General features: G+C 35.8%; 1 protein-coding gene across 3 annotated transcripts in view; it reads left to right on the top strand.

Annotated features, from left to right (window-relative positions):
* Positions 1-19,962, top strand: part of SYT1 (synaptotagmin 1) — a 521,150-nt gene that overhangs the window by 223,892 nt on the left and 277,296 nt on the right. Inside the window, exon 1 of one of the 3 annotated variants that reach the window (XM_076007146.1) lies at positions 6,797-11,265. The exons of the other annotated variants lie outside the window; for them this stretch is intronic. The gene's annotated coding sequence lies outside the window, so the exon portion shown is untranslated. Of the gene's footprint in view, positions 1-6,796; positions 11,266-19,962 lie in introns of those variants that run through there. 3 annotated transcript variants of the gene reach the window in all.

Genomic DNA, 19,962 nt, shown 5'->3' with positions numbered 1-19,962 from the left:
TTCTACAGTTCTATCCAATTCTGCCTCAAAAATAGCAAATTATCTCTGATTATTTTGTCTCTCCACCTCTGCTGCCTCCATCCATCCATTCAATCAGTGCTTTCTGTGTTCTGACTCTACAGTAGGAAACATGATATATGCTGGTGAGCAAATGGTGAGCAGACACCCATGGTCCTCACTTTAACTAAACAAGCAGTATAATAGAAGAAAAAGATGAGGAAAGAGCCTGATATGTGTTTGCTAAGGAAAATACCTTACACCATAGCAACTGAGTTGGTGGATTAAGGTAGTTCTGTGAATAAACTGAAATTTAAAGGATGAGTAGATAAGAGGTAAGAAAAGCGTTTCAAACAAGGTCCTTGTGTGTAGGAGAGCATGACTTTTGGGGAAAAAAAATGAGGATAGTAATTCACTCCATCCATGCAGCACAGGCCCAAGGGAAAATCTTTTTTTGTTTAACTGTTGGATTTGTCTTCTCAGGAAAGCTTAGACCCACTATCTAAGCCCTGGTACCTATAGGGTAATCTGGAGGTGGGGGGGAGGTGGCAGCAGGCCTCTTACAAGCGTGACCTTCTGCTCCTTGGTCAGGTAGCTGCCAGTACTGGGAAGTAAAGGGCTGATGCTCGACTCTCTTCCACCCTTAATTCTGAAGATATAAGTCCAGAGTTGCAAAGGACGACACAGCTAAGGCACAATTGCTCCTGCAGTGCTTTTCCTCTGGGGTTTTATGCAACCCTGGAGAAGTTCCTGCATGCAGCATTCGACTCTGGGCCATGACTGCCACCATACCTTAAGTCCAGAAGCACTTGTTCATTGAGACAGAATATAGCTCTTTAAAGTATGAAGTATGTTAGTATACTGCTGGCCAGGCTGATATTGATCTGTTTACTTCTTGTCAAAATATTAATTTGTCTTTGAGGAGAAGGCCCACTAGATTGTGAAATCAAGGTGGATGCCATGTATAGGCAAAATTAAAGCCTTTCTGAAATTGAAACTTTTAGCATTATTCACCCAATCTCAAAACCACCATATTGTCAACATTTTAGTAAAATAAAGATTAAAGTGTTAAAAAATGAAAACTGGAATAGAATGTGTTATTGTATGCGATGATTCTACATTTTTCAAAGGGAGCATTCATAGGACAGTGTGGGGATCATTTATCATTCTGACCAGACCTCTCCCACTCTTTTCTCTTTAAAGTTGAAATTGGTGCAATTATTCTGTTATGCCTCATAAAATAGTAAATTATCTCCAATTACTGTAAATTCACAGTAGCAGTAAAGTGCTTGTGTAGAACAACATACTCCCCATAGTCATCTTGAAATTTATTACAGTATCATAAAATTATAACTCTGAAAGGAGTTTCAAAAACATGTCTAGCCCATTTTCATTGCCTCTGGGTAGGACCGAGTTGCAAATAATTCCAGAAAACTATCTACAAAGAAGATCCAACAATTATCCTTGTTAGCTACAAGATTCAATTACACTGACAGAGTGACAAATATTTTTTCCTATATGATGCATTTCTTAAATGTTTTCTTACATTCATGTTCAAATAAATTCTCAAAATTTCACATTCTACCACTTCAACACAAGTGAATAGTCTCTGAGCAAGCAATAAATCTGTCAATGACTTTACTCCATTAACTTTTTAAAAACCCGTTCATTTCTTTGCCTTGATAGTTCTATTTTTTACCCAAAAGGCAGCACTGCCTAGGCATATTTTTAACCACCTTAGATGAAGTATCAAAAAAATGTTTAAGAGCAATAGGGTAATCTAGGCTCTGCACAAAAACATGTTGCTATTCCCACAGAAACCATAAAGTAAGCACAGCTTCCTCCACTGATGTTATAGAATATTAAGTAATTTTTAAAAATTATAATTACAAATGTGTGTTAGAAATCTGGGAGATGATAGATACCATTTTTAAAATTTCAACACAGTCTACTACTATTTTATTGCTCAGTATGCCGCCTGTGTTCCCTTCCAGGGCAAGCCCTTGCATAATTTAGGGTTGCTTTGAGTGTTCTCAAAATCGTTTTGAGACATTAGTCTGCCAAACAAATATGTATTAAGATCCTACAAAATTTCTCTCTTCTCCACATTTTGAAAGTGATAAGGGTAAAAGAGAGTAGAGTCTAATGAAGTGAAAAGGATAGTGTGTAACCTTGAACTTGGATCTGTGTTTGATACCTGATTTTGTCCCTAATGGGCTGAATGACTTTGGAAATGTTATTTGTCTTCTCGAAATTTCAGGTCTCTTGTCATTAAAATGAGAATAAAGTTGCCTGCCTCATAGGTTATAGTAGGATTAAGTGAGATAATTTATGGAAATTAATAGATGGCCAAATACATTGGCCTGCAGCTCATATTTCTAGTCACTATCACTGATATTCTTGTTGTGAATAGTATCAGTATGTCTATTGGGAATGCCAGAAGATGGGGGCCTCAAAAAGCCCAGTGAAGAAGTTTAGAGTTGGGAACCACTAGAAGTGGTTGAGTTTTTACACCAGCAGGGATGTGCACAGTGTTCAATGGAGTAAAAGGTAAGTGAAAATTAAGCAAAGTATTTCCTGTGTGGGTTGGTAAGATATTGACACCAATTTCCACACAAAATCTCTAAGAAAGCAAAATGAACCCCTTATCTGTATCCCACTTTATAAATGAGAAACTCACAACTTAGGCAGGCGTCCTCAAACTTTGGCCCCCCGGGCCACATGTGGCCCATTTATCCAGCCTGCCAATTGTTTTTGCTGCTGCTGCCTGTCCAGCTTAGCAGCCGACTCGTCCGTGGCCCACAGTGCACATGTGTGGAATGTGCGCTGCACTCCCCAACCGCCCTCCAGCGGTCTGAGGGACAGCGAACTGGCCCCCTGTTTAAAAAGTTTGAGGACCCCTGGCTTAGAGTATGAATATAACATGGCCAACATGACTGAACTGGATTCAAACCCAGAATTTCTGATTCCAAACTCAATGCTTTATCCACTTACACCAGTCTTTGCCCTCTGCCTTAGAATAGCAGTCTTCCCACATTCTCCCCAAGCAGTCAACCACTCATTCATTGCCTGTCTTGAATTTCTACAGTATATTATACTCACTCTATTACGGGCATAATTATTTTCTGTATTCTATCTCTTTCTAATAGCTCATGAGCTCGAGAAGAATTTCTTATTCATGTTTGTATCATAAGGCCTATGCCCAGCTCTGACTTTCACCTCTGAGGGGCTGGGTGGGCAAGTTGCTCCTCTCCTACTCCAGTGACGAGGACAACCAGGGTTTGAGCTGGGCTCCTCTGAAACCCACAAGCAGCTCTGCAAATACAGAAGTGTCCTTGTAGGGATTCATGGGTAATAAGATTAACGAGGAATCCAGGGTTACAAAATTGTGAAGCCTTTCTGTTCTGGACTAAGGTTAAATTCTTGAGCTTAGGAGTTGAGTTGCTTCTTGAAAGTCCTGTTATTAGAGAGATTAATCTACCAGCAACCTACAGGACGGATTGGTTAGAGATGGAGGTCCCAATAAAATCATTCATAGGGTAACTAAATTCCTTCTTGAATCAGTTTTACTACAATTAAAATACAAAAGGTCTGTTTACTTTTTTGGTGGCTTGATATGTATCGTGAAATACAATATTCTTGAGTGGGTTTTCCCTTTGCATTTCTCTGCTTTAATATAATGCAGTTATTATCTGTGTGAGCCCACAGTGCTCCGTGTTAAATTCACCAACTGCTGTTCTGCACATTCCCTCAGCCAATTTATTTCAATTTCAGAGGAGCAACCAACTCCACAGTGGATGACTGCTGACTGCAGTTCCACACCATCACTCTTCAAGAGTAAACACGTATCAAGCTAAAAGCTTCCACGTGTGAGCACGGACATGATCAGTCTCCCGTTAGCAGCGGCAGCAGCTCCGGGCCTGCTGGACCCCAGCTGCTGTATGTGGGGTGCAGAGCTCCAGCCAGCTCACCTGCTCTTACCCCAGGACACACTTTTTGTGTTTAAAAAAAAAAAAACTATAGAAAATGTATGAGAAAAGAAATAGGTTGTACAGAGATTTTCAAACCAGTTGTTATCACATGAAAGCACTGGGTCATGTTTATGACATAGTTGGTGGTGGCCAGATATCATAAATGCTGATGTTTTACTTTTGGATAAAATTATATAACTCTCAGGGTATCACCTTAAAAATCGTAATTTTCAGAGTTGGGGGTTAGAGACTATTCAGAAATTTCCCACAAATGGCTATCATCAGTTTATAATAGCTGTATTTATAAAGTAAATGTGTATTGAGCTGGACACTTGGGTTAGAAAATCTATAGCACAGAGCTGACAGATGCATGCCTTTGTCCATTTGGCCTCCCTGCTCTTGTCTCTGATTTTCTGTATATACCGATTCAATCAAATGATTGGATCTTTGTAGAGATGATCTAGTCTTTTATTTGACAAGACCCTTTATTCCTGAACTACATTATCACTTACCCCATATCCTTGCCCTTGTGAATAACATATTAAAATTAGTCATTTTGGCCTTTAACATATATGTTTATGAATTGTTGGTTATGTATTATACTCCAGCTAAAACTATGATTTACTATAGAGGCTGATGTTTCTAGAAATGTATGCAGAGCAGTCTACTGATAAAATTTTTCAAACTTTAGGTTGTACACGATCATGAGGTTAAACATTTTTCAAGTATAATGTTAAGAAAAATCTTTTCATGTAATTTGAATAGATAAGCCATTTCATTCACATCTATATACAATCTTCATGTGCTAGTCTTGGTGTAAAAACTAATGGCATACTTCTGCTCTTGTTTGAAATGATAATAAGCAAGTTTAACATCTTTACTGTGTAAAACAGTAAACAGCACTAATACAAAATTTAGGAAGGAGCATTTAGTGAACATCAATGTTGAATGAGTCAAACGCTGTACATGTGTTGTCTAAGTTCCACAACACAAAAATGAAGTAGTTATTGTCTGAGTTTCAGAGGTATTAAGTGATTTACCAAATGTGCCTTGCTGGCTCTTTAATGCTGTACTTTACAGACTCTGTTTTTCTATGGCACACAATTTACATGAGTGACCTCATCTCTTTACTTGGTTTCAGTTGCTACTTATATATTTTGATTACTCCCAAATCCACTATTTTCCACTATTACCCTTCTGGTCAAGCTCAGCTTCTTATATCCAGCTTCTTATTAAACATCCTTCCTTCCTTTTTCCTAGCCACTTCATCCTGCAGATATCCACTTTTGAATTTCCTATTCTCTCTACTTTGCCTCCTGTATTCTTCAGTGGTGGCTGGTACCATCCAATCAAGGTAGCAGAGGGCTGGTCATTTTCTTTTACTCCATTACCCCTAATATTCTCCTACAAAGTTAACTTCCCAATCTTGTGCAAGTGCAACTATATAATCTGTGCCTGTCCTTTCTACCGTCTCTAATTTCTTATTGTGTCTCTTATCATCTCTTGCATGGACTTTTAACATCTTTTCCTGCCTTCAGTCTTAACCCCCTCAACTCTGCCCTCTACGAAAAGTCTACATAAATAATGCAAATATGCCATTCCCCTTCTTAAAAACCTTCAGTGGCTTCCATTTCCTGTAGAATACAGGCTCAGCTCCCTAACAAGGCCCTCCTTGATCTGGTGGTGCTTTCTCCTGTAAAACTTCATCCTTCTTCAACCCTTGACCCCCATGTTTTTCCCTCCAGAAATATCAACTCTTTATGTTCTTTCCCACATAACATGATTTTTCTTTAGTCATAATAGTCCTTCCACAAGAAGGTCCTTCTTATCTACACTCTCACATTTTCTGGCTGATTCCTCCTTACCTTTAGAGATTCAGTAAATGTCACTATCACTAGAAATTCTTCTCTGACCCAGACTGACAAAAATGTATGGGGGATTTATATTTTGGAAGCTGTTAACTAAGTGTCTAGAGAGAGTTGACTTGATATCACTGGTGTTAGACCTTAGTGAGTAAATGCATGCTTGCAAATGAACTTAAAAAAAAAAAAACCTAGGACTCACTGAAACAAAGGAACATTTCAAATCATTTTGGAAGATTCCTTTAGTTCTTGAATTAATTTGTAAGTTTTTTTTTCCTAAGTTAAATTACTTAAATAGCTTTATTCTCCCCTAGAGTAAGGACGGAAGCTAATTACGCATCCTCCAAGGCACAGATGGGAAAACTATCATCTCCCTTTCTCTTTTCTTAATCCCCAGTATAGCCAGCTGTAGCGAAGGTCCCAGCTGCCTCTTAAAGACTTGCTGTGGAACAACAGGATCCAAGAGACAAGGGCAGCGAATCAAGCTTAATACTTGCATCCAAAGGCCTCCCCAGAAGCAATGAATTCAGCTCCCTAACTCCCTGCCCATCCTGCTGCTTATGGGAAATACCACTGTTCAAAGAGGTGGACCTGTGCTCAGGGAAGAAAAGTCACAAGTCACACTGTCCTTATGTGGTGATAATGTAAACCAAGTCAATTCAGGAGAACAGAACAATTAATTTATATATAATTTAAAAAATGTGAATTGCAAAATTTGGGAGGGAAAGTGGCTTAAAGCAGCTTCATGATTCTGATGTTTCTCGAATTTCTATTTGGCAGTCAGTGTTTCACACTCATACTGTATAAGTTTTCAAAGTTAACACATTACTGGTCAAACTAAATTTAGATGACATACAGTTACGCACAGTGTCCTCTAAGACACTCTTTTGTTCCACCACATATATCAGCTGAGTGAAATATAAGCATCAGAAAAAGATTTATATGAAAAATTTATGAAAAGTTATATGATGTTTCATATAATTAAATTCTAAGAAAATTTTCCTAATTTTTTTTTTTTTTTTTACAGCTGGGAGGCAGTATAGATGTAATTTGTTTCAAATTCTTCGCTTTGTAGCTAAAAACCCTGCGCATAGAGCAGGTCAGTGACTCTCGTGATGTCACAGCCAGTGTCAGTCTCAAAACCCAGGTCCCCTAACCTTGGAAGAAGTTCCAGTTCACCTTGCAAGCTCCTCTTTAAAAAAAAAAAAAAGTAATGATTTAGGAATATGAGCCAGTAATTAGTGTAGTGAGCTATATTGTTTCAAATCAGCAGAAATCATCTATGTGTTGTCTAAATTGGCCTTTATGGAATTACAGGGCCTTGGTACAGAATATCACATTGTCCCCCATACACACACACACATACATATATAAATAGGTGTATATATACACGTATACATCCATATACATATGTATATACATATACATTCCAGGGTTAGAGATATATTTGTGTGTCTGGAATCCCAACCTTGGAAACAGATTCCTTGAAATTACTCCTGGCCTCTCCTCCCCTTTCCTCTGACCACCCATTTCTCCATGATGAGCCTCCCACTGCCGCATCCACCCTGCTCATTGCCCAACCTGACTCCCAGAATGTGGGGATTTAGTTTAGCTCCCAAAGAGACTCACTTCAAACCACCTCTTTCTCAGGCATTCCTAGACTCAACATATGAATGGTTTTGGTCTGCAGAAGTAGGCATCCTCATATGCTAACTGAGAGTGAAAGATTTCTTTCTCTATTGGTTTTCTCTAACATCCTATAAACAATCTTCAATAAAATGTAAGGAAAGCTTTTACTGGCATCAAATCAATCTAAAAAGAAAGGTAGAACTGCTATTCAATATGGCTAACCTCTCATTAATTCCAGAAACAGAGCCTCTGTAGTGAAGTACTCAACTTTACACTTTCATCCTACCCCTCCTCAGGCCTTGCTAACTACAGATAGTCACCCTGTCACCCACATGCTGCTCCAGTGCCCATCCCTCACTGTGTGTGCCTTAGTGTAGGTATAAGTTCAGGTCAGAGAGCACTAATGAGCAATGAGTCTGCTAAACTTGTGTACTAAGCTGCCTGAGGTGCTGCTAGAAAGGAAATTTTCGTAATAGACACTTTCAAAAAAATAACATTCTAGAGCCCACGTAGTGTCTTCAATGCCCCAAGGCATTCAATGCCCTTGTGTAGTGAAGGCATAACTTTGTATGCACTCAGATATTAAGAACCTGTCAATGTATAAAATAAAATAAAACACAGTAGATGCAATTCAAGTCAACTAGTATTTATTGAGTTACTAATACATGGGAGCTAGATATGTACCAAAAGATGAAAATCCCTGGCCCCCTGGTAAAGGGGAACTCAAAAAAAGCTGAATTTAACCACACGTGTTAATAGAAATGTTCCATTCTTGTCATTGCTTTCAACACTTTTTGAAGCAAATGTCTACTGTCTAACATGTTCCCTGACAAAATTTATAAGATTCTTCAAATTGCAGATCTATAGCACACGTCTTGAGTGTACTCTTGCTTCTTCAAACTCATCATCACTCATATAATTAGACACAAAGACTAGAAAAAAAAGGATACAAAATTCCTTTGAAAGAACTCAATACAGACATTTATATTTCAAATAAGTCTGTGGACTTTTAACTAGTTATTAAAAGTTTCCTATAAATTGAGCTATTATTTCACATGAATATATCTGATTCAGATTCCAAATGTGATCAGTAAGGCAAACTTTTCCATTCAGTTTATTGCCTATAAACTGAGTCTGGTATATTTCAGTGAGAGAGATTGGAAGCATGATGATATCTAAGATAATGCTTTGTTTCCATCAAGTCTTTAGTAAATAATAAATTCTCAATTATTTTGAGAAAGATGTTTTTTATCTTCCCGACATTGCCTAAGCCTCCAAGTTATAATTCTAACTATTCATTCAACTTGCTCTGTATTTTTTATATAAATGATCATGCCTCCTAAGTAAAGTGATCACTAACATCCATCATTTTTAAAAGCAGTTCCACTGAAAATGAAGAATTATGAGGAGAGGAGAACCTAGTTTGATAAGAGAGAATTTTACCATTTTTATGGAAACAAGTCCTATAGCCATCCACAGAAACTTGAGTGTTTAATTCAGTTATGATGGAAAGAATGAAATATTTTTAAAAGCTTCAAACTAATTTACCATTTTATCCACATGTTTCTAGTAGGCTGTAACACTAAACAAAATAGAAGCTAGTGTATTCCTAGGCAAAACCTACCTTAAGTTCCCATTTTTCTAAAAATGTGGTCAGTGGGCTGTCTCAGCATGGCAATTCCCATGAATGGGCCCAGTCTTGGATGTTCCATTATTTCTGAAGATCTCTATCTGAAAACACTGTGTGTGTGTAGGGAGTACTCTGTTGCAGAGAGAAAATAGAAAAGAATAAATTACCCATTAATAAACTAGTAGAATTGACTTTCAGTTTAATTAGTTATCACTTCAGAAATTGGGGAACTGCATCCTAGAGGAAATAATATAGGTAAATATGTTAAAAATAATACTTAATGCTTATTTAATTTGATCCTTCAGGTACTAACATCATCTCCATTCTACAGATAAGGAAACTGAGGCTCATAGGGATTGAATAACTTGTTCAAGCCCGTGATCTTAACCACAGTACTGCATTATCATATTGAAAACATTTTGTTTACTTACAATTTAGAAACACATTTACTGCATAAACCCAGTACTTTTGTGCAGAGAATCTTATATTTTTTTCCTCTGGCTAAAATAAAATTGAAGCACTTTACATTTCCTTAATTGCCAGCAGGTGTCTAAAAGGTTTAGTTTTTTTCCATTTTTGCTGTTAGCACTCAATGAGCTCAAATTAGTGATTCCTGATAAATCTGAAACAAGCAGGAATGCTTTGAAAAGTTAATGAACACAAGTTCTTTATTTCCTTGACCAGTAAATTAGCAAAAAAGAAAAAAAATTCTGAAGAGCTTTATTCTTCCCCTACAGTGAAAAGGAGGCTAATTAAAGACTCTCCGATGCCAATGGGAGAAATACCTTTCCCTACCCTGTTTCTGTTTCATTATTGCTTTTGTTGTGTTTTTGGCTACATTTATCAAGCAAATACTATGTGCCAGGGACTGTGACAAAAACCTACATCTAAATATTCAATGTTTATCACAACTCCATGAGGTTTTCCTAAACAAAGCCACTTAAAATTTTCAAATAAAATTCCTGCAAATAGGCGACCAAAATCACTCTCTACAAGTCATTCTCTAATTCACACAATTTGACTCTACCTTAAGCATAGCCAGAAACATGTTGCCTTCCAAAATTATGTGACTTGCCTTAGGGAAGAAGTCTCTAGCATCAACATGATATAATGGGAAGAGTATAGACGCCCAGTGTTTACATATACTCTTTGCAACCTTCTTGCTGTATGATCTTGGAGATAATATCAAATCCCTTAAAACCTTCATTCTCTTGTCTGAAAAAGGATTATGGTACCAAACTCAGGGGCTTATCATGAGGTAGAATCTAGATAACAAAGATAGCCTGGAGAAAAAAGTGTCCAATAAATGACAGATTATTTTTATCACCATCATCATCATCATCATCATCATTATCATCATCCCATGATACATTCTTAGATTCTTTGGAAAGAAAATGAGTAGGAAATGAATAGAAAATAAGACTCTTCTATATAGTAGTTGTATATATTATATACATATTAATACAATATATGGTCATTTCATATTTGGTGACTAAACAATTATATCCCTAATTTTTTTTCTAGATTATTGATAAGATATCCAGTCTATAAAAGTTTAAAAAGTTAAGTATGGAGTAGTTTGAGCATAATTGAAAAAGGTTAAACCAGGAAAGAGAGGAGGGAAATTGAGAGACACAGGGAAAAATTAAAGTATTACATATTTTTTCTACATTCTCTGTTCTTGTGTAATTTTTTTTGGAGGATTATTATTGTATTAGCATATGCATTCTTGGTTCTTTTTGTTTCCGATGAAGAGTAATCCATCCATTCTTTGGTGTATGTCTTAAGCTCAGCAGCTCAGCACATGCCTTTATTAGAGAAGGTTAAATCATAGAATCCTCAAGAAAATGGGTAAAAGCCATTAAAGACTATGCAAATGTAAAATAACATGTCATTTTTTTTCCTTTTTTCTTCTTCCTAGTTTAGGACTTCATTCTTTGGCAAACATTGCAAAGCTAGAAAAATGCTCAAACTTCTCAGCTTATTTATACAAAATTAAAAATATTTAAAAATATTCCTTCAACTGCTTTGATATCAACATGCATTTTGTTAATAGGCATGTCGCATCCCTAAATCAGGGACACTGACTCTTCCTGGGACAAGTGTTCCTCCAGCTTTCTTCCTGTTCTGCACAAAGGCCTTATCAAAGAAGCTTTTCCTGACTTCTCCATAGGAAGTAAGTTTCCCAGCCCATCAATCATTACCCTCCTTATCCAGCTTTTTCTTTGTTTTCTTCAGAGAACTTGTCCAATGTAACATCCATCTATTCATTTAGTGTCATTCTCTGTCCATTAGAATGTAAACTCCAGGAGAGCAGGGACTTTCTTTTGTTCACTACTGGATAGCATGGAGGAAGAATTCAGTAAAAAGTATTTCAAGGATAATTCAGTGATAATTAAATGAGTGAATATTAAAGACTATTGTCTTCTAGAAGAGCAAAGTCCTAATTGATTAGATATCAGAGGGTGACAAAAATTAATATCAGTGCAATTAAAATATATAGCTTATGTCTTTATTATATAATCCATATATATATATATAGAACTACTAAAGTATTTAATAATATTCTAGAATTGTCACTTACATAACTGTGGTGAACTAGCCCCTTTGGAGGATTTATATATGCAGCGTCAAATGACCTCATTTAAGGTGTCTATCTGGACACCCCAAAATGGTGTTGGTAAGAATTATTTTCAGACCCAGGGTGAGGTAATGCCCCAGATGTCCTGGATTAGTGAGCAGATACTCTGTTGCATGTCTTAGTCTCAACAGTGTAGTTAGGGTAGGGTCTACTAATGACCTAAATTCTGTGCTTGTTTGTCCAACCCTACAGTGTCTCTGCTGAATTCAGTAAAACTCCAGCTTTCAAATTGAGAACTAGCCCCTATGCTACTTGACTACAATTTTGTGCCATTCACATTCATAAGAAACTCTTACCTAGGACCCAAGCCCACCAGTCAGACACTTTTGGGGATCTGCTTGTGGCCTCACTCAGTGTTTACTACATCACACAATGAAAATTTGGCCCCAAAGTTTCACATCTGATTGAACAAAATGAAAACTCAGGAATTGTCTGAACCTACCTTCCACTAAAATCAGACAAGTAACATTTGTTAAGCATAATCTTTAAGAGCCTCATCCTCTTCACCCAAGTTGCTCATCAGAGCATTCCTCCCAGCAGCATACAGGAGTTCTGGTGGATACAATTGTCTCCATCTTCTAGCATCCCATATATAAATTTTAGAGCTCCTCATGCACTGACTTTCTGGCAAATGCTTGAATAGCCCATCCTTAATCTGACTTTGTGCTTAACATAGCACTGGTTGCAAGAGATATGAAAAAAGAGGGCAATTATTATCATAAAATAAATTGTGCTGCTAAAGTTTAGAAATTTTTAAAAGCAAAAGCTTTGAAGCCAATGTGATTTGTGTTGTATCTGAGTTTGCTCCTTAGCCATGTGAATGTGGGCAAGCTACGTACTGTTTCTAGAGCTCAGATTCCTCAACTGTAAAGTGGAAATAATGGTAGTAGCTAGCTCAGAGGACTGAGGTGAGGATACCAGTAAGCACCGAACGAAGTTGTTGTGAAGCCTGAGTAAAATTGCAAACATGAAAATAACTGTCACACAGATGTTCAACATGCCTGTTTCCTTTTCTTTGCCCTCACTTGGGAAGGACTCAGTGTCTGGGGCTTTCGTGTACTGCCAAAATCCTGCATTTGTGTGGCTGTTTCTGCTTCCAGCTGTCTTTAACATGCCACATAGAAGAAAAGCTGATAGGAAACCTAGAAAACAGTGATTACCTTGTTTTTATGTCAAAAAATAGAAGGAGTCCTTTCTAAGGAATGAATGTTAGATGGTGTTAGAAGAGAGGATTAATATTGTTTGATATTATATAAATTCAGCTATTTAAGAAATGTCTATACAAAGAGTTCATAGATTGATTGATAGAGGTAGATGATAGATAAATGATCAATGAAGAGGTAGATAGAAAAGTAGAAGTAATCACATATGGATGGGTGGATGGACATAGACATATAAAAATGGATGGATGTTGGATAAATGAATGGACAGATTAGGTAGATGGATGGATAGATGGATGTTATTGCATAAATAAGGTATGAAAAACGTCATGTTTTAAAATTTATTATAAGGGAGGAAAACCTTAAAACCCCTTCTAACTTTTAAATTATAGCTGAATACCTTTATGTTTTAAGCCTATGCTTTTTAGGCATGTTGCACTCAAGTTGTAGGAAAAACCTGGGCGTTTTCCTAGAATTTCTATATTTCTCAAACATTTGGGGAATTTTTATGCTTATGTTTCAAAAATTACAGATAGATAAAATCCAAAATTTATATTTAGTTTTGTATAAAAGAAAATCTTAAGGCATCAATGTGATTTTATATTAAAAGAGAGTAGCCTTGGGCTATAATGCCCTAGACCCTCGTGATGGTATCCCTTCCCTCTCCTTTGCCTTTATAGTTACTTTGAAAAACTTTTAGAAATGTAGAGTGAACCAGGGGGCTACAATTGGTGTGGTCTGACTAACAAACGTTTTGAAAATTTTGCTTTGTTAGCAACATATAAATTCATTTTTGCTAATGCTAAATATATATATGCTCTTAAGGTAATGTTGATTGGATGAAACATTCAGCAAAAAGGCCATGAGATACAAGGGATAGATAACAGGACACAATTTGCTATGGATAGGATATAAAAGGTACAGATGCACATCCAGCCAAAGAAAGATCAAATGCTCAGTAGACCCATAAAACTTTCCCTACTGGGTCTATAAGAATGCTCAATCAGATTGATGAAAGTTCTACAGAAAGGAAGAGTCATTGTTGAAGGAAGATCAATCGAATAGTGTATTAACCATGGATGCACTTTTCTAAAGCTCTGTACAAACATTGATATACTCCAGGAGAGATTACATTGTAAAATTTGCTGCCTTATTCACCGAATTGGAGTATTGTAACCCTATTAAATATATGTCAGCAAAGATGTAGTACTTGAAAGTGTACTAAAAGTTCAAAACAGTTAAGAATCTCTGAGTTATATTTTGCAGTTTTGATTAGGAGACTTATCAACACCTTTTAGCAACATATCAGAATCAGAAAAGGGAATGGGGAGGTTGTTCCATTTAATAGAGTAAACTTAAGTATAAATGTGTAAAATTCCATTTAAGTCACAATGCTTTGGATAGAATGTAAAGCTATACCAAACATGACTCACTATGGGTATATTATAACCATTTACAGAGATCAGAGATATATTATTTTGGAAATGGGTAAAGACCTGTGCAAATGGCCAATTGAAGAGAATTACACATATACAAACAAAACTCCAATAGCATGTTTGGATTAATAGTTTGCAGATCTTTATCAGACACCCTTTAAAAAGCAGGTAGCCTTTTTCTCCTTTATATGATACATAAAAACATGGAAAATATGCTAAGATTCAGCTGTAATTCCAAGGTATATAGTTATACCCACCAAAGAACTTTTATGTTCATCTGGAAAGAATTCTTTTTCAGGAATTGAGTGGTCTTTCACAGTGAGCTATAACTAAGTGACTATATATGTACTAACGTGAGACGTTTTTGAGAGAGGAGGTGGCTAAAACAAATTTAAAGGCATTTATTGATGTATCCCAGGCTTTTCCTAACCTTTGCTCCGAGGATATTGGAGCACACGGTTACTCTAGGACTAACAGCTATTACTTTAGTATCACTTGCCACCCTATGCATTACGTTGTCTATCATCACTAAACTTACCAAGACTCACTGTCTTACTGTTCTGAGATAGTTCTCCCTGGATGTTTGTTTCCGCACATCTTGAGAGCATAGGAACTGGCTACCTTGGTTCTGTATAATCTTTTCAAGAATGTTTGTACGGCAGATAACTTTGGAAACTAGAGATCCAGTGCAAAGGTCAGGCTGTTTTGCTTGCATCTCATTATAAAGGATTCAGGTTTTCTGAGATTAGGATTTCTTAGTTGTGACGCATACCCACCATGTGCCCATCATCTGCCTGAGCCATACCATGTCACCCCATGGGTGTCAAAGGGCACTTGCACAAATACAAAGCTCGTGCTGTGCTGGGTTGTGGATAATAACGGCCTTTGTCTTTGGCCTAGGAGTGTCAATGTCTTCTGCCAGCATCCATGAATTTGTAGCAAGCTAACACGTTAGCTTATAAGTAGGTCAGAATCTCAGCTTCATAGCTCTTGACACATATCCATAGGGCAAAGGATAAACAAATAGTCATTCTAATAATAATGTTTAATCCACTTGAGGCCTTGCAAGAATTATGGATTTAGCAGTCATCTGCGTCTATAGATTACAGGCTTCATATATCAGAAATTATTTGTTATTCTTGAATATAAAATTGTTGGTCATGCTGGCAATTTTCTGCCACTCTTCCCAATAAAAAGTCCACATTCTGATTTCACTGTGACTCAGTAAATTGCCTCACATCTCATACACTGTTTTCCTTGTTGCAGTGTCAAACCCAAATCTTTTTCCATTTTAAGTGTAAACGTCTTAAAACGGTGTTGTGTATATGCAAACTGAATAATTACATCTTCCTTTATCTGAGAAACATGGAAGCATGAAAAAATAAATCATTTTTGCTCAATCAATGTAAGTAATTTAGGTTTACAAAGGCATATTTGAATTACTATAAAAGAAAAGAAGACCTGACAATTTCCGTTTGATTGTGGGATGTATAGCATCATCAAAATGACAAGGTAAATGCTGAGGAACATTTTTCTGAATATTGGAAGAATTGACTGGGTATTCAGCAGAAACTAAATGAAAATGTCAAGGTAACAATGAAGATTTTGCACTTTATCACAGTCTGATGACTGGTACAGAGCAAGATTTGATTGTGGCTTCATGAAAGTAGGAAATCGAACTTTCAAAGACATTGCCTGTACTAGAATACACTGAAATGCTACTTTATTTTACATGCAGGTTTTTTCAATATAAACTGTTTTAATAGCATGGTATTTGGTTAATGTTTATGTCTCATTCATCCCTTAAATGTACATATTTTTAAACTTTATTTATTTGTAAGTATAAAATTATTTTTTCTCAGATACAATAAATAAGTAAAAAGAGTTCAATGAGTATCTATCCCCTGTCTAGCACAGGGGTGGGCATTATAAATTGAAGACATTCTGTATAGAGTAGAATGGGGGTTTCCAGGGGCTGGGGAATGGGAATAATGAGATGTTGCTCAAAGGGCACAAACTTTCAGTTATAAGTTTGTGCCCTTTGTACATAAGATCCCTATAACTTTTAATAAGTTATGGGGATCCTATGTACAGCATAGTGACTATAAATAATACTGTACATGAAATTTGCTAAGAGGGTAGATCTTAATTGTTCTCACCACAAAAAAAGAAAATAACTACATGAGGTGATGGGCTTATTAGCTAATTTGATTATGATAATTATTTCACTATATATGTATATCAAAGCATAATGTTGTACACATTAAATTCGTACAATTTTATTTGTCAGTTATACCTCAATAAATCCAAGGCAAAAAATACCGATCCAGGACTTGTGCCATCATGCTAATCAGGGCATTTATAAAATATAATTTAATTATTTTGTTCCCAAGACTCAGTTCCTTTAATTCATAAATTCATTTATTTATTCACCATTAATATCCCTGACAAGATAAATAAACATGATACAGCCTTGCACTTCAGAAAGAAAGCCTGGAAAGAAATTACAAGCTACTTGGGAAGCAAGTTTGTACACTCATGAAGTACTTATTCAAAAGTTTATTCTATAAGGAAGAGTGAGACAGTTGGATGGAAATATGCAGTTGGTTTACAGGAACAACTTCCTTTCCACTGGAAACGGCACTTACAGCAACATCAGCTTATTGAGCTCTATGCCTTTACGTTTAGGGCCATAGGAGAAAGGTATCCGTGGTGATGAATGGCTGTTTTTCCTCTTGACAGAAGTAGAAGGACTGAGAGATACCGTTGCCCTTTAGAGTGGTTGAGTTTCTGAACAAATAAGGTCCTAATGAGAGTAATTAAAATAAGCTGCTAATTAAAAGCTTTTGCTTTTTGAACTTGGGGAAGCAAATCAAAGTGGCAGGCTTTCACTCCAAGTCATGTCATAACTCTGAAGCCCAGAAGGGCAGCTTGAAACAACATTGCCTAGAAATTTCCTAAATGCCTAAAAGGAGTTGGGTTGAGTTCAGCTAAGACTGCAAAATATGTCTATGTTTAAAATAAATAGTGGGAAAAAAAATAATAAATAAATAGTGGATTTTAAAATTTAATATTTAAATAGAAAATTTCTTCTTTTTTTATTATTATAAAATGAACATACCATTGCAGTTAGTAGGGCAGACATCCTTTCAGCTTCTGTCTATCGAGTTCTTATTAAATAGCCAGACATCTGCTAACTGCATAATCTTGGTTAAACCTCACAGCATTATGAGGTTGGTAGTTTAATTATACAGTTTCTACAAAGGAGGAGAAAAGGAATGAATAAGATAAATAACTTGTCCAAGATGTATCAGCCTACAAGAGATCAGGCTGGGGTTGGAGCCCAAACATACTGACCCCCAAAGCAACCTTCTTAACCACTGACCTATACTGTCAATCTTGACCAGCAGTAAACTTCAGAAATTATATATGAATGTGCTAGGTAAAATAGTACCTAATCACAAAAGGACTTCCCCAGTTTTTCATGTATAACACATTACTGTAATGTCCGTAATTTTCTACAGCATATCTAACAGTATATAACACTCTAATGACATTTTAATTATTATAAAGGTGGCTAGTACATCTCTATAATTTTTACTTTTAACATCTTATCTAAAGCATTTTTTTCTTAAATGTTTCTTCTTGGCCAATAATTTATTCCTGTTGTTAAACTAAAAGAAAAATCTATTAAATTGGATTATTTCATGTAAATGGCAAATTCATTATATTTAGGAAAAAAATCATTTTTCTTGTGTTTTTCATTAATTATAATGGCAACTGATCAATTTTCAATATGACCTCCCCTGAATATTAAAATTGATTTTCTTTTCTAGTTTTAATTCTGCAGGTATTATTTGGGAAACAAGAAAAACTATAAACTATTTTCATTTATTTCATTTCTACAAAGTATGAGTAGTCATTTTTGTAGGTCATATCTGGTATTTGTTCTAAAATATTATTCCTTTGTCTATAATACCAGTAAGAACAACAGTTAGGTCTAACATTTATTATTCAATAAACTATGTTCCAGGCATTGTACTTATAACTTCTTTTATACTTGGAACTTTATATCTATTATCTCATTAATACTCATGACTGTCCCATAAAGTAGCTGTCATTATGCATAGTTATACAAGAGCAATGTGGCTCAAAGAAGTTAAATAACTCTCCCAAGTCATAAATTAGAAGAGACAAATACTGTTTCCGAAACCAAGACTGCCTGCCTCCTAACACTATATTTTTACCCTATTACCCTTCTGCATTCAGATATCTTTGAAAATATTAAAAATTAAACTAGAAGTGCAAAACTAAGATCTTGAACCCATTTAATTTTTGATTTGGACTTCATAAACTTTTTAATGCATATTGCTTGATTTCAGGTAAATAAAAATTCAATTTAGCTATAATTCTATAATTTGTTTCTTTACATAGGCAGTATCATATTTACCCTTTGTTAGCATTGCTGACTTTTCCCAGTACTGATATTTTATGTATATTAGCCTGCTTTTGCATCAACTATAGATATTTCTTTCTGTCCTATTCCCCTGCGCAAATCTCTTTGCTGCATGTTGTTAGCAGATATTTATTTCACTCCTTTAAGCAGTCACGCATGAAAATATGATCATAGATATTCCTGTCCTTTCTCAAGCCCCAACACATACTGACTTAACTATCACGTCATTCGCAGATATTTATCTCACCATGACAAGAAGAGTAACATAAATAATTAATATTGATTTCCCTGGTCCTGATTTCCCTGGTCCTCTAACCCATACAGCTTTCACTAGCACTGATTGATAGAGAAATACTTTACCTCTGAAGCTCTCTGACATTTAAATATTTAACTCCCATCTCATAGCTCAGGAAATATTACTGGGATGCACAAAAAGAACCACTATACAAGCAATGATTCAAACTAAGAACTTGGGAAATCAACTGAAACCAATGAAATCATGTAATATTTTGAAAAGATTCTAGTCCTTTTTAAAGGACTAGAATCTTATAGTCAGGGCATCAAATTTATATTTTCAATCTCAGTGAAAGGCATGAACATTATTGCTATTTAATAAAACTTTGATATTTTGCTGCATTTCCCAAATGCAATAACAGCTAAAACTAGTAGTTTATTGGTGTTTATGAGATACTTTCTTAATTTATAAACACAGATCACTCTCTCACTTTCATTCTCCTCCTCCCTTTGACGCCAAACTTTGCAACTTTGGGCAAATTAGTAAACCTCTCCAAGCTTTCCTTGCTTAATCGATAAAATGTAAATTAATCCACAGGATTAAATAAGAATACATACACGTATTCTTTGTATGTGTAAGTATATATAAACAATGCCTGGCGCACATGTAGCAGGCTCTCATCAAGAGTGAGTCCCATCCTTTTTTTCCCTTTTTGTATATTTATATCACATACCTGTGTACACACCTAGTTAAATACTTTATATTTTCCAAGACTTTTACCCATGGTAGGACCAGCCACAAAATTTGAGATGAAGGAGACAAAACTCAGTAATTAATATGAAATAACATTTTAAAGCAATGTTTTCAAAAATCAGAATTCATCTAAAATTCCCTTATGAATCAAAATATTGCATGAAGGCAGGATCCATGTGACTGGCTTTTCCT

Source organism: Microcebus murinus, chromosome 10 (genome assembly GCF_040939455.1).
Source record: "Microcebus murinus isolate Inina chromosome 10, M.murinus_Inina_mat1.0, whole genome shotgun sequence".
Classification (NCBI taxonomy): Eukaryota; Metazoa; Chordata; class Mammalia; order Primates; family Cheirogaleidae; genus Microcebus; species Microcebus murinus.
Note: the sequence above shows the minus strand (reverse complement) of the source record. Positions and strands in the feature narration are given on the sequence as shown.